This window comes from Mobula hypostoma, chromosome 5 (assembly GCF_963921235.1).
Source record: "Mobula hypostoma chromosome 5, sMobHyp1.1, whole genome shotgun sequence".
Lineage (NCBI taxonomy): Eukaryota > Metazoa > Chordata > Chondrichthyes > Myliobatiformes > Myliobatidae > Mobula > Mobula hypostoma.
Window position 1 is genome coordinate 42,278,661 of NC_086101.1, and position 14,282 is coordinate 42,292,942.

Here is a 14,282-nt window from a genome sequence, read left to right on the forward strand (position 1 = left end):
GTCAATGATTTGGATGATAGAATTGATGGCTTTGTTGAAAAGTTTGCAGAAGATATGAAGATAGGTGGAAAGCCATGTAGTTTCAAGGAAGTAGAGAGGCTGCAGAAGGACAGACAGATTAGGAGAATGGGCAAAGAAACAGCAGATGGAATACAGGGTTGAGAAGCATATGGTTATGCACTTTAGTAGAAGAAATGAAAGGGTAGACTATTTTCTAAATGGCGAGAGAATACAAAAAACTGAGGTGCAAAAGGACTTAGGTGCCCTTGTGCAGGATTCCCTAAAGGTTAATTTGCAGGTTGAGTTTATGGTGAGGAAGGCAAATGCAATGTTAGCATTTATTTCAAGAAGACTTGAGTATAAAAGCAAGGATGTCATTTTGAGACTTTATAATTCACTAATGAGGCATCACTTGGAGTATTATAAGCAGTTTTAGGCCTCTTAGCTTTGAAAGGATGTGCTGAAACTGGAGAGGGTTGAAAGGAGATTCACAAAAATGATTCCAATACTGAATGGCTTGACATATGAAAGGCATTTGATGGCTCTGGGCCTGTATTCACTAGAGTTCAGAAGAATGAGGGATGACCTCATTGAAACCTATTGAATGGAAAAAGGCTTTGGTAGAGTGGATGGGAAGAGGATGTTTCCTTTGGTGGGAAATTTTAAGACCTGAGAACACAGCCTCAGAATAGAAGGGCATCTTTTTAAAACTGAGATACGGAATTTTTTTCAGCTAGAGTGGCAAATCTGTGGAATTCTTTGCCAAGACAGGTGTGGAGGCCAAGTCTTTATGTATATTTAAGGCAAAGTTTGAAAGATTCTTTATTGGTCAGGGCATGAAGGGATATGGGGAGAAGGCAGAAGATTGGGACTGAGAGGAAAATTGGATGATGAAATGGCGGAGCAGACTCAATGTGCCAAATGGCCTAATTCTGCTCCTACATCTTATGGTCTTATGGTCTTCCACTTCCATCCTATAATTTGTCAATCAGAGCTGCAAACAATACTCCAAGTGTGACCTAACCAAAGTTTTAAAAGCATCCTGTCTGGATGCATTATGGCTTAGTATGACAACTGCTCTGCATGTGACCAGAAGAAACCGCAAGAGAGTTGTGGACACAGCTCAGTACATCACAGGATCCAGTCTCCCTTCCACGGATTCTGTCCATACTTCTTGCTGCCTCACAACAACCCACATAATCAAAAACCCCACCCATCCTGGACATTCCCTCTTCTTCTCTACCAATGGGTAGAAGATACAAATGCCTGAAAACAATTACCAATAGACTCAAGGGAAGCTTCTATCCCATTATTATCAGTGTCTTGACCTTTTGTACAAAGGAATGGACATTTCAACTCACAATCCAACTTGTTATGATGTTCCACTTTATCTTTACCTGCACTGCACTTTTTTTGGTAGCTATTACACTTTATTTTGCATTGTTATCTTTAATTTTTTTTTAACCTTATTCTACCTTGCTACACTTGCAATGATTTAATCTGTATAAACAGTATGTTGGACAAGCTTTTCACTCTATCTTTGTATTGGTGACAACAGTAAACCAATACTAATGCCAATAAATGACCTGCCAATGTTTAAACTCAATGCCTCAAATGATGAAAGCAAGACATCTGTACAACTTCTTTACCAGTGTATCCATTGTGGTGCACTTCCAGGAAACTACAGACTATCACCCCAAGATCTCTTTGTGCATGAATGTTCCCATGGTTCCTGCCATTTACTGCTTATTTTTCTCTTGGATTTGATCTACCAGAATGAACCACTTCATACTTATCTGGATTAAACTCCATCTGCCAATTGTCTGCCAAAATTTCCAACAGATTTATATCTCAATGTATCCTTTGACAACCTTTCTCACTATTCACAAGTCCAAATGTTTCATCTGCAGACTTACATATCAGACGACCCTCATTTGCATTTAGATCTTTAAATATCTAAGTTTGCAAATACAAAAATTGGGTGAGTTGGGGATAGTGATATATATATATATAAAATCTTCATTTTAATTGTAACATTCAAGACAATTGTCAACACTTTCAGACTCTTCATAATTCCTAACTTGTTGAAGTAGTGAAATCATTTCATTTTCACTCCCAGCCATTTCTGGCATCTCTAAGCCTGAATACTTGAAACTGCAGTGAGCACAGAGTTCTGAATATTCTTGCTGTTTATTACCAGCCAACTATCAGTGACAAAAATCACTGCTTTTTGAACCCAGGTGATGCTATTTAAACACTGTTCACTTTAAGCATGGTGTAGTGTCTAACGGCCACATGACCTGCACGCAACTGATGCTAGTTAAAAAATGTTCAGCAACAGTCTCCTGTCCCAGTTGAGCGACATAGTGTCCCAAAGGAACAAAGGGAGTCCTGGATAATTTTTGTTTTAAGAGTTGTCCCAGATAAGTAGCTCGTCTGATCAACTGATGGCCCAATTACCCAGAATCATTGTGTATGTACAGGTATAGATATAAAACACTATCGAATAATACATCATGGGCACATCCCTCCCCACCATCATGTGTATACATGTGAGGCACTGTCTCAAAAAGGCAACATCCATCATCTGTACCATGTCATCTTTTCTCAGCTACAATGAGGCAGGAGATCCGGAAGACTGAAGACCCATTCCCTCAGATTCAGCTACTTCCTTTCTACCATCCGGTTCTTGAACCATCTGCACAAGCCTAATTACTATACTTTAGCAAAACTATGACCATTTTGATCACTTTGCACTCAAATGTATATCTTTTTTTTGTTCTAATTGTATTCTTTATTGCAAAAAAAGTGTATAATTTATGATTTTTTTCTTATACTACTTATATGCTGCTATGTGCCTGTGATGCTGCTACAAATATGTTCTTACATTGCACCTGTACAAACATGTGCTTGTGCATATGACAATAAAATCATCTTTGACTTGCTAATTAAGGTGGTATTACATGTAACAATTTTTAGTAGCTTGGGACGTTATAGTTCTGTTAAAGGTGCTTGGTAAATGAATTTTTTTATTGGTTGGAAAACGTGTATAGTGCCAATTTCTGCTCCTGTCTCTCTGTGTCAATCTGCCCTCCAGATATAAGGTCATGAATTTTATCTAATTTCCTGAGACAAAGGATTCACATGGGTTTCACGTGAGCATCTCTTCCTCTCCAGTTTCTGTGTGTCTATCTGCCTATGTGTTTCTCTTCATTTTCTGTGTGTCTACCTACATATGTCTATCTGCTCAGTTTCTGTGAGTCTATCTGCCTATGTGATTCTCTCTCACAGTTTCTGTGTGTCTATCCACATATGTCTATCTCCTCAGTTTCTCTGTGTCTATCTGCCTATGTGTTTCACTTGTTTCTGTGTGTCAATCTGCAAATGACTATCTCCTCAGTTTGTGTGTCTATCTGCTTTTGTGTTTCTCTTCAGTTTCTGTGTGTCTAATGCAAATGTCTATCTCCTCAGTTTCTGTATGTCTATCTGCCCTCCAACTTTGAAGGTCATGCGTGTTATCCAGTTTTCTGAGACGATGAATTCACGTTGGTTCGCTTCTGGACATGTGTTCAAATTCAGAATGCGTCTGTCTCTTCCTCCTCAGTTTATCTCTAATCAGAGTGGTGAACTTCATCACTCATCAGAATGCAATGCACATACTGCATGGCAAATGAAATGTAACAGCAAGTGCTATAATCAATAACAATATAATATTCTTCCCTAAATAATGACACAACAGCACCAGTCTACAGAGGCATGATGAATAATTCAGCAGATGGCTCTCTGGTTTATGCCTAAAGCTCTTCTGCTTAAACAAACATACGGCGCTGCAGGCTCTTCACATTCTGTTGCCTCACTCTCCAATAGTGGTTGGAAAAACTCTGTCACATACTTAAAATCAATAGTGTAAAATCCCTAATTATCAAACAAGAAAACGGAAAACTCTTACATTAAGTAAAAATTAATAAATCAAATAATTTGATTTGGTATGCATTTGTGCTGGAGCAGTGCAAGGACAGGGTTACAATGAGACTAAGCAAGTTTTAGCAAGACTTTCTGCAGCAAAGAAGCTTCTACTGAATGAGTAAGCACTCGGCAGACAACATCGAATGTAGAGCAGGAGGATAAAGGACAGATGGCAGCATTTCCTCAGAGCCAAACACAGAAGATTGGTACCAACATGTCATGAATAAATAAAACAGGACATACTGTGGGGTGTAGCTCCCAGAATTAAGGTAATCATAAATCAATAAATACTGTAGATGCAGAAAAATCTGAAACAATAACAGAAAACAACTGAAACACTCAACAGGTCAGGCAGTACAGTGGAGAGAGATACAGAATTAACGTTTCAACTTGAAGGTCGTTTGTTAGACCCAGTTCTGCTGAATGTTTTGAGTGTTTTGTAATAGAGTTGGGGTATTCTGATTGCTTTGGTGACGAACTGAAGGCTTTGTGGCAGCTTTTAACATCATAAATTCAGCTTCTGTTACATTCACTAAAAACACAATTACAGTAATGCAGATTTAATGAAGTCCACTTCTGAAATTCAGTTACTCTCCCTTCAATAGAATTGATTTTTAGAAGTAGGCTTCAACCACAGGAATTTCACATTGTATATGTAGCAGGTACTTGAGGATAAATTCCTACCTCTGTTCCCTTGAACATCTAGGCAACATTGTACCATAGCGGTCAGCATAACGCTATTACACCAGCCGCTATAAGATCGGGGTTTGATTCCTGTCACTGTCTGTCAGGGGTTTGCATGTTTTCCCTGTGACCGTGTGGATTTCTCTGGGTGCTCTGGTTTCTTCCCACATTCCAAAGTCCTAGGATTAGGATTGAAAAATTGGGCCATGCTATGTTGCCGCCGGAAATGCGGCCGCTCGGCACAGTCTTTGCTGATTTGATTTGAGGCAAACGACAGATTTCACTGTGGGTTTCAATGCACTTGTGACAAAAACAGCTCAACTTTATCTGTAATTACACTCTACCTACTGTTTACTTTTAGTGAAACCCTCTTTTCCAAGGAAATTCTAACATTGCTGCCTACAAGTATCTTGACTGCATATTCTGGTGTATGATGTTTTTATTGCAAATACATCAGCCGCAGACAATGGGACTAGCTCACAAGGAAATATAGTCAGCTTGGACGAGTTGAAGCGAAGGACCTGTTTCTAAGCTGTACCTCTCAATGATTCATTCCAATGTGGTCACAAGCTCAGAAACCAAACAGAAATCGCTACTGAGGACACCCTTGGCCAATCGATACCATTACCTCATCCTCCACAAAGTTATAGCACTAAAGATGTTGAAGGCAGTTGTCAGTCTAGCTGATTTAAAGACTTCGTGTTACTTATGGTAATTGTGCAGATAGGAGACAATTACATTGTGTCTTAAAGTCCTATTGAATATGACCTTATAGAGGTGTGTAAACTCATGAGGGGATTAGAGAGGGTAAATTCACACATTCTTTTCCTAGGTGAAAGAGAATCAAAAACTACAGTTTAAACGCAAACAACAGGAATTCTGCAGATGCTGGAAATTCAAGCAACATACATCAAAGTTGCTGGTGAATGCAGCAGGCCAAGCAGCGTCTATAGAAAGAGGTGCAGTCGACGTTTCAGGCCTGAAACGTCGACTGCACCTCTTTCTATAGACGCTGCTTGGCCTGCTGCGTTCACCAGCAACTTTGATGTATGTTGCAAAAACTACAGTGCAGTTTTACGGTGAAAGGGTAGGAATTTAAAAGGGACTTGAAAGGTAACTTCACACAAAGGACGATGTGCATATGGAAAGAGCTACCAAAGGAAGTGGTTGAGACAGGTACAATAATGATAGATAAAATATGCTTTGACAGGTTTTATATATAGGGAAGATTTGAGGATTTATAAGGACATGGGCCAAACATGGACAAATTGAACTATCTCAGAAGGCATCTTGGTCAACATGAATAAGTTGGGCCGAAGGGCCTGTTTCTTTGCTATGCAGCTCTATATTTATATAATAAGTAGCAGTTGCATCAGTTCTAACCTGTACAAAGAAGTGGGAGCATCAGAGTTGATGCCAATGAAGCATACAGGACCTGACAGGTGAGAAATTGGCAAGAGATACTGAATGAACCAGTCTTTTCTCTTGTAGAAAAAAGGAGGGCAGAGGGGTCACCCGTCCAATTTCAAAATAATGCCAATGTTTTGATAGATTCTGCAAACTTGCCGTCAATTCTTGGATGCCACAGAACTGAAAACATCTTCACCCTATCAAATCTCAGTAACATTTTGAAATGAGATATATCACCAATAAATAAGATTGTAATTAATATATCCAAAGAAAATGCAGGAAATGCTCTATATACAAATTGATAGGCATGTGGCACTCATGACCACAGGTATGAAGAAACATAATGGAAAGTGAGATGAATACAGAAGGCAGAGATAGGTAGAGGGGTGGGTAGTTGAGAAAAGATGCAGATGGGCAGAAGAACTTGCGTTTGTAAGTTGCATACAGGGGAAATCAAACAAGCACTCAGTCTTGGTGGAAGCAGTTGCTGTGCCTCCTGTGAGCACTGATGAGACTCATGGAGAGAATTAATGTACTGAAGGAGAATTCCCACCGAGACTTTCTACTCTTCTGCTGTAACTTGAGCCGATAATCCATGGAAAATCTTCAAAAAGTGCATGGAAGCATTTTACGACCAAATTTAGATGAATGGAAACTTTTATTACCTCAGGGGACTTCCCAAATGCTTTACACTTCCGAAATCTAATCACAGGTGGAGAATGGCAGCCAATTTGTATCAACTTCAGACAATAATGCGATAATAACTGGATTATTTGTTGTGCTGCTGTCATTTGAGGAATAAGCATGGTCATGACCGTAGGGAGAACTCCCCTCTCTATACTAAATAGAGTACCTCATGACCAGTTGGACCTGTTAGAACGTTTTTCTGAACAGTACAGTGTCAATCCGGACCCTGTGCTCAAGCCCGAGGAGCAGGCCTTGAAGTCACAATCTTCTGATTCTGAGGCAGGAGGGTAATGTGTTACTGTGTTAAACATGCGTACAGCCCTATACCTGTGTTTGACCAGCCTGTGCACCAGGAAGACATTATTGCTGAAATGACCTTATTATGTACAAACTGTTAACCAATTATCCAGATTAAAACTGTGACAGTACTGAGGCAAATCTGTTTCTGTTGAAATGCTGCCATCTCGAAGTGCATTCATTGCTTGACTGCAATGTTTCCACATGGATGTCGAAGGTATAGTTTACCATCCTCACTTGTTGATGAGCAAGTAAAACATGGGAGAAAGTTTTAACAAATGTTCTGTACTTTTATGCTTCTTCTGTTTGCAACTTTCTAGCTTTGCTTTGATACCCAGGGAGAACATATCAACCTAGTTAACACTTGAAAACTTCTATAAATGTGCAAAGCATTCTGCACCACTGCCTTGGGGCGGGGGGGGGGTGCGTTGGAAACTACTGCACAAGTTCGAACTAAGTTGCAGAAACTTGTAAAATTAGTCCGCTTCATCATGGGTATCAGCGTCCGTAGTATCCAAGACATCTTCATGACATCTTCAAGGAGTGGTGCCTTAGTAAGGCAGCGTCCATGATTAAGGATCCCCACCATCCAGGGCATGCCCTCTTCAACTGTTACCATCGGGAAGGAGGGAGAGAAGCATGAAGGCATGTAATCGGTGATTCAGAAACAGCTTCTTCGCCCTGCTTTCCAATTTCTAAATGGACATTGAACCCATGAGCACCACCTTACTACTTTTTTAAATTGGCTGGCTGACAGAAAACAAAGAGTAGCAATTAATGGGTCCCTTTCGGAATGGCAGGTGGTGACCAGTGTGGTACCGTAGGGTTCAGTGCTGGGAGCACAGCTGTTTACAATATATATTAGTGATTTAGATGAGGAAATTAAAAGTAACATTAGCAAGTTTGCCAATGACACAAAGCTGGGTGGCAGTGTGAAATGTGAGGAGGATGTTATGAGAATGCAGGATGACTTGGACAGGCTGGGTGAGTGGGCAGATGCATTCCAGATGCAGTTTAATGTGGATAAATGTGAGGTTATCCACTTTGGTGGTAAGAACAGGAAGGCAGATTATTATCTAAATGGAGTCAAGCTAGGAAAAGGGGAAGTACAAAGAGATCTAGGTGTTCTTGTACATCAGTCACTGAAAGCAAGCACGCAAGTACAGCAGGCAGTGAAGAAAGCTAATGGCATGCTGGCTTTCATAACAAGGGGAATTGAGTATAAGAGCAAAGAGGTCCTTCTGCAGTCGTACAGGGCCCTAGTGAGACCACACCTGGAGTACTGTGTGCAGTTTTGGTCTCCAAATTTGAGGAAGGACATTCTTGCTATTGAGGGAGTGCAACGTAGGTTCACAAGGTTAATTCCCGGGATGGCGGGACTGTCATATGTCGAAAGATTGGAGTGACTGGGCTTGTATACTCTGGAATTTAGACGGCTGAGAGGGGATCTTATTGAAACATATAAGATTATTAAGGGCTTGGATACACTGGAGGCAGGAAGCATGTTCCCACTGATGGGTGAGTCCAGAACCAGAGGCCACAGTTTAAGAATAAGGGGTAGGCCATTTAGAACAGAGTTGAGGAAAAACTTTTTCACCCAGAGAGTGGTGGATGTATGGAATGCTCTGCCCCAGAAGGCTGTGGAGGCCAAGTCTCTGGATGCTTTCAAGAAAGAGATGGATAGAGCTCTTAAAGATAGCGGAATCAAAGGTTATGGGGATAAGGCAGGAACTGGATACTGACTGTGGATGATCAGAAATGACCACAGTGAATGGCGGTGCTGGCTCGAAGGACCGAATGGCCTACTCCTGCACCTATTGTCTATTGTCTATTATCATGTATTTCATTGTACTGCTGCCGTAAAGTTAACAAATTTCATGACATATGCTGGCGATATTAAATCTGATTCTGATTCAAGTGATCAATGAATATAACACGGGAATGGGATTGGGTTTAGAACAAAGTAGAGGGACAAATGTAGAAGTTAAGTCGGTGGTATGTGGTATGCACCAACTCAGTGATGAAATGCCTATATGGCTCTGGAAGATTCAATTGCATTCTCTGCATGATTCCAGCATGGATTCAGACATGCACTCATATGAAAGGGGAATCAGCTTAACAGTGTTAATCATTTGGAATGATTTGCCAAGGCAGTGATGCTCCGTCAGAAGTAACATCCTTCAGCCTCTGCCCTCTCAGTGATCTAGTGCTGTTCATTTGAAATGCACAAGGAGGCAAGAAAATAGCAGCAGGATTTGAACATCTGACTCCTTAAGCTTGCCCCAAAATATGACCATGCCTCATCTGTCCCAGTCCTAAGCTCCTTTCTCAATAACAGAACCTGGCAGACAACCTTGTGCACTACCATAGCCTTGAATCCAATTGTGTTTCCTTTTTGCACCAATGTATGGTTTTGTGTTTTCCCCACTGTATTGAATAACCTATGGATAACTTAAGCTCTGTGTGTTGCCTAGAATGCCACTGCAAGCTTTTCATTGTACCTGTACCTCACTGTGCATATGACAAGAAACTCCAGTTGACTTAACTTACCTTGAACTCTTCTGAAGTGAATCCTATAGCCCCCAAACCTTGATTTTCAATAACGTATCATCCATCATCAAGGATATACCACCCAGGGTATTTCTCGGTGTGATGAGGCAGAAGGTAAAAGTTCCTCAGGACTTACACCACCAGGTTCAAGTACAGTTACTACCCCGCAACGATCCGGCTCTTGAACAAAAGAGGATAACCACACTCATCTACTGAGATGTTCACACAACCAATGGTTTCATTTTAAGAAAACTTTACCCTGTTATTTCATGCTGTCGTGATTTATTACTATTTATTTTGTTGTCTTCTATGCTCAACTTGCTCTCTCATTGATCCTATTATAGTTACTATTCTGTAGATTTGCTCAGTACGCTGGCAGGAAAAAAAACATCACAGGGTTGTGTGTTGTGACATGTATGTATGTACTCTGCAGATAAATTTTATTGGTTGAACTTCTTATAATTTCCTTTTTAAATGACCCCCACACCCGAGAATTCCAGTGATTCACCACCCTCTGCAAGAAATTCCTATGCACCTCAGGTTCAAATAAACACCACCTTATCTTGTAACTTTGCCTCCTTGTTTGAGATTTCCTCCACCGATGAAAAGATGTAACACCCTCTTCAATGCACCTCCTTTACCTTTACTTATCTCTCTAATGACTTCATTATGGTCTTGCACATGGCTGCACTGCACTTTCCATGCAACTGTAATACTTTACATTTATTACATTATTGATTTCCCTTGTGAAACTTTAATGCACTGTTGTAATGAAATAATTTGTGCAGATGACATGCAAATCAAGTTTTTCACTGTATCTTGATACATGTGACAATAATGAATTAACTCCAATTCCAATCTCTTCTTAGAACTGAGGGCCTCCAATCTAGGCAAATTGGAAGAACTGCAAGATAGTCATAAAGTCGTGGGGAAGTACAGCATAGAAATAGGCCCTTCAGCCCATCTAGTACATGCCAATCCATTTAAACTGCCTACTCCCATCGATCTGCACTTAATTAGACCATAGCTCTCCATACCCCGACCATCAAAATACCTAACCAAACTTCTCTTAAAAGCTGAAGTCGATTTTGCATCCACCACTCGTGCTGCCAGCTCATTCTCACGATCCTCTGAGTGAAGAAGTTTCCCCTCATGGTCCCCTTAAACTTTTCACCTTTCACCTTTAATCCATGACCTCTTGATGTAGTCCCACCCAACCTCAGTGGAAAATGCCTGCTTGTATTTACCCTGTCTATACCTCTTGTAATTTTATATACCTCTATCGCATCTCTTCTCAACCTTGTATGTTTCAAGGAATAAAGTCTGAACCTATTTAATCCTTGCTTATAAGTCAGATCTTCCAGACCCGACAACATCCTTGCAAATTTGTACTGAGCTCAAATGTGATCAGCGGAATGAACACCTTGAAGTACTGAAGATCACCAATTATTCTTAGACTGAAAAAGGGGATTATTTACCCTGATACTCATAAGACATAAGAGTTTATAATTCCGTTACACAAGTGAGTTTGGAAGGACCGCAACATTGAAGTTACCAAGAAAGGCCTGGCTTCAGTTATACTTCTGCAATGTAGCCAGAAAATGCAAACCACAGAAAACTGAGGCAATTGTGATATCAGTGTAAGACGAGCACAAACTAAAAATCCCAAACTGCACAATTTCGAGCCTTGTGTGACTTCCTCATTAACATGCTTCTCCGCTAATCCTTGTTTGCTAACACAAAAAGTGGCATTCAACCAAATTATCAATAGCTTGTGCACGCAATTACTGTAACAATAATGTTCAATGGTTCTGTTAAGTTAAATGAGAAAAAGATTCACCACTTTAAGATGATGGCTTTAATTTTAATTTATATAGAATTTCTTTCTATGCTTCATTTTAGAATTTGAACAATTTTGCTTTACTAGTGAGATACCATGGCAACCTATAATTATGAAAAAAAACTGCATGATTTTTAAAGTTGCTTGGAAATGAACTTGCATGCAGTGAATGCTGAGTGCAATCACTTGAATAAAATATGCGGAATTCAAAGGGGAGCATTGAAACAAATAACTCCAGCTCTGGCAGATGTAGAGCAGGTTGAGAAAGCTATCAATGAAAAAGTGACCCTTGAACTGTCAATGGATTGATGTTACATTCCCATTGTCAAAGTTCAAAGTTCAAAGTAAATTGTTTTATCAAAACATGCATATATTACCATGTACTAACTTGAGATTCATTTCCTTGTAGAAATTTACAGGAAAAATAATAAATACAACAGAATTATTTGAAAAGTTTTACATAAATGAAGACCGACCAATGTGCAAAATAAGACAAACTGTGCAAGTAGAAATAATACAGAGAAAATCAGTTGTAAAGAGTCCAAAAAAAAAGTCTGTAAGTCATAGAATCAGTTCAGAGTAGTGGTGAATAAAGGTATCCGTACAATTTCAGGAGCCTGTTAGTTGTAGGGTAATAATTTGTTCCCGAACCTAGTGGTATGGAACCCAAGGCTTCCAGCCCAATGGTAGTAATGAGAAGAAATCTGGCTGGGCTGTTTCCACCACTTTCTGTCGGTTCTTCCATTCCTGGTGATTGCTAGTTAGGCCACAATGCAAGTAGTCATGACACTTCACTATTTCTGCTCTAATTGTTTATTATTTTATATTTTTTTGAGTAATTCTTTAATGTATTGGACTGTACTGCTGCCACAAAACAGTACATTTCATGACCTATGTCAGTGATAATAGACCTGATCTGATTCTGATTCAAGGCTTTCAAAGTACCTTAATGGTACTTTGAAATCCATGACCCCTCAGGACAATAGATCAAGTGCTCGGAGGCTGGTTTAGGCTGGGAATTTCTTCTTTCAAATTCCAGATTCGAAGTTCAAAGTAATGTAAATTTCAAATAACAAAGAGCTATGCACACGATCTTCTAGAATCTTGTGTGTAGCTTTTATTCCAAGTAGCACAACTACGGTGGGTAATCACTGGACCAACACTGTTAGTCAAGACCAATCAATCCAAATTTATTGTCATATACTGAAGTGCAGTGAGGTACAGGTATGATGAAAACTTGCTTAAAGCATGGGCACACTGCTTGTGTCTGCTTTTACAACAATGATTGCACTTCAAAGTACTTCTCTGATTGTCAAGGCACTTCAGCATGTTCTAAAAGACACAGTGAAGACAATACATAACTGAAAGCCTTTCTTCATTTGCTGAAGTCTGTCAATGCTGCTAAACTCTTAGTCAATCTCTTCTGAGTCGTTGTCACAGAATTCTTTCTCAGTCAGACAGGCAGCACTATGAAAGCACTGGCCCACTAAATGCCAGTCTCATCTTGTGTACAAAGTGTGATCCTGCTCACTCACAGTTGTTTAATTCCATAAGGCCACAAGATATAGGAACAGAGTTCGGCAATTCAGCTCTGCCATTCAATCATGACTACTTTTATTAACCCCATTCTCATACCTTCTCCCTTAAATCCTAAATTCCCTACCAATCAAGAACCTATCAATCTCTGCCTTAAATACACCCAATGTATACACCCGTGTACGGCAATGCATTCCACAGTTTCACAACCCACTTGTCTGAGAAATTCCTCCTCTCAGTTTTACAGGGAAGTCTCTTTATTCTAAAGTTGTGTCCTTGGATCCTTGACCCTATTACTAATGGGGTCCACTCAATCCAAGCCTTTCAGAATCTGGTAGGTTTTAATGAGCTCCCGCACCCCACATTCTTCTGAATTCTATCAAGTACAGGCCCAAAGAAATCAAGTACTCCTCATACATTAACTCTTTTATTCCTGGGATAATTTTTGTGAATCTCCTCTGAACGATCCTCAGGATCAGCACCTCTCCTTGGACACGAGGCCACAAATTGCTTATAATATTGCAAATGCAATCTAACTAACACCTTATAAAGCCTCAGCAGTTCATCCCTGCTTTTATGTTCTAGGCCCCTCAATCAAAAATATCACAGCTGCCTTGCATTTCCATTCCATTGGTTGTTTCCAACATAAATGCTCTTTGCTTCCTTTACTTACAGAATATAGGAATCAGAGACTGACTTTAAAAGTCATCAAGACTCAGAATAACCTTCATTGAATGCTATCAGTGTGCCTTGTATATCATTCTACCATATCATTCCCTGCCAAAATAAGAACAAGGATGGGAAGAGAGATCACCATAAGCCTTTAAGTGGATTTGATCATAAATCAAACTGAAGCCTTGGTCTAAACATCATATATAGCTGATTTAGAGAATATTACAAAGATTTCTCTCCCAAAGCCGACAAAAAATTCAGATGGAAGGCTCTATGGGATCCAATCACAACTTCACATTGCGCATCAATACCCTCTGACTAGATGAATTCTTCAAATGAAGACCAGATGGAAAAGTAGAGAAACAAGTGCAGTGGAACAGCTGAGAATCCTTCCTTCTGTAGACTCTTTGCTTCCTCAACACTACCTGCCACTCATCTATCTTTGTATCATCAGCAAATGTGGCCACAAAGCCATGAATTCTGACATGTGGATCATTAACATATAATGTGAAAAGTAACAGAACCAACACCGATCCCTGCAGAATAACACTGGTCACTGGCAGTCAACCAGAAAAGGTCCCTTTATTCCCACTCTTTGTCTTCTGCCAGTCATCCGATCTTCTGTCCATGCTGGTATTGT

General features: G+C 40.0%; 1 protein-coding gene across 4 annotated transcripts in view; it reads right to left on the reverse strand.

The window, feature by feature from the left end:
* LOC134346784 (protocadherin-9) overlaps positions 1 to 14,282 on the reverse strand; it is an 850,226-nt gene that overhangs the window by 800,685 nt on the left and 35,259 nt on the right. The gene's annotated exons all lie outside the window — the stretch shown is intronic.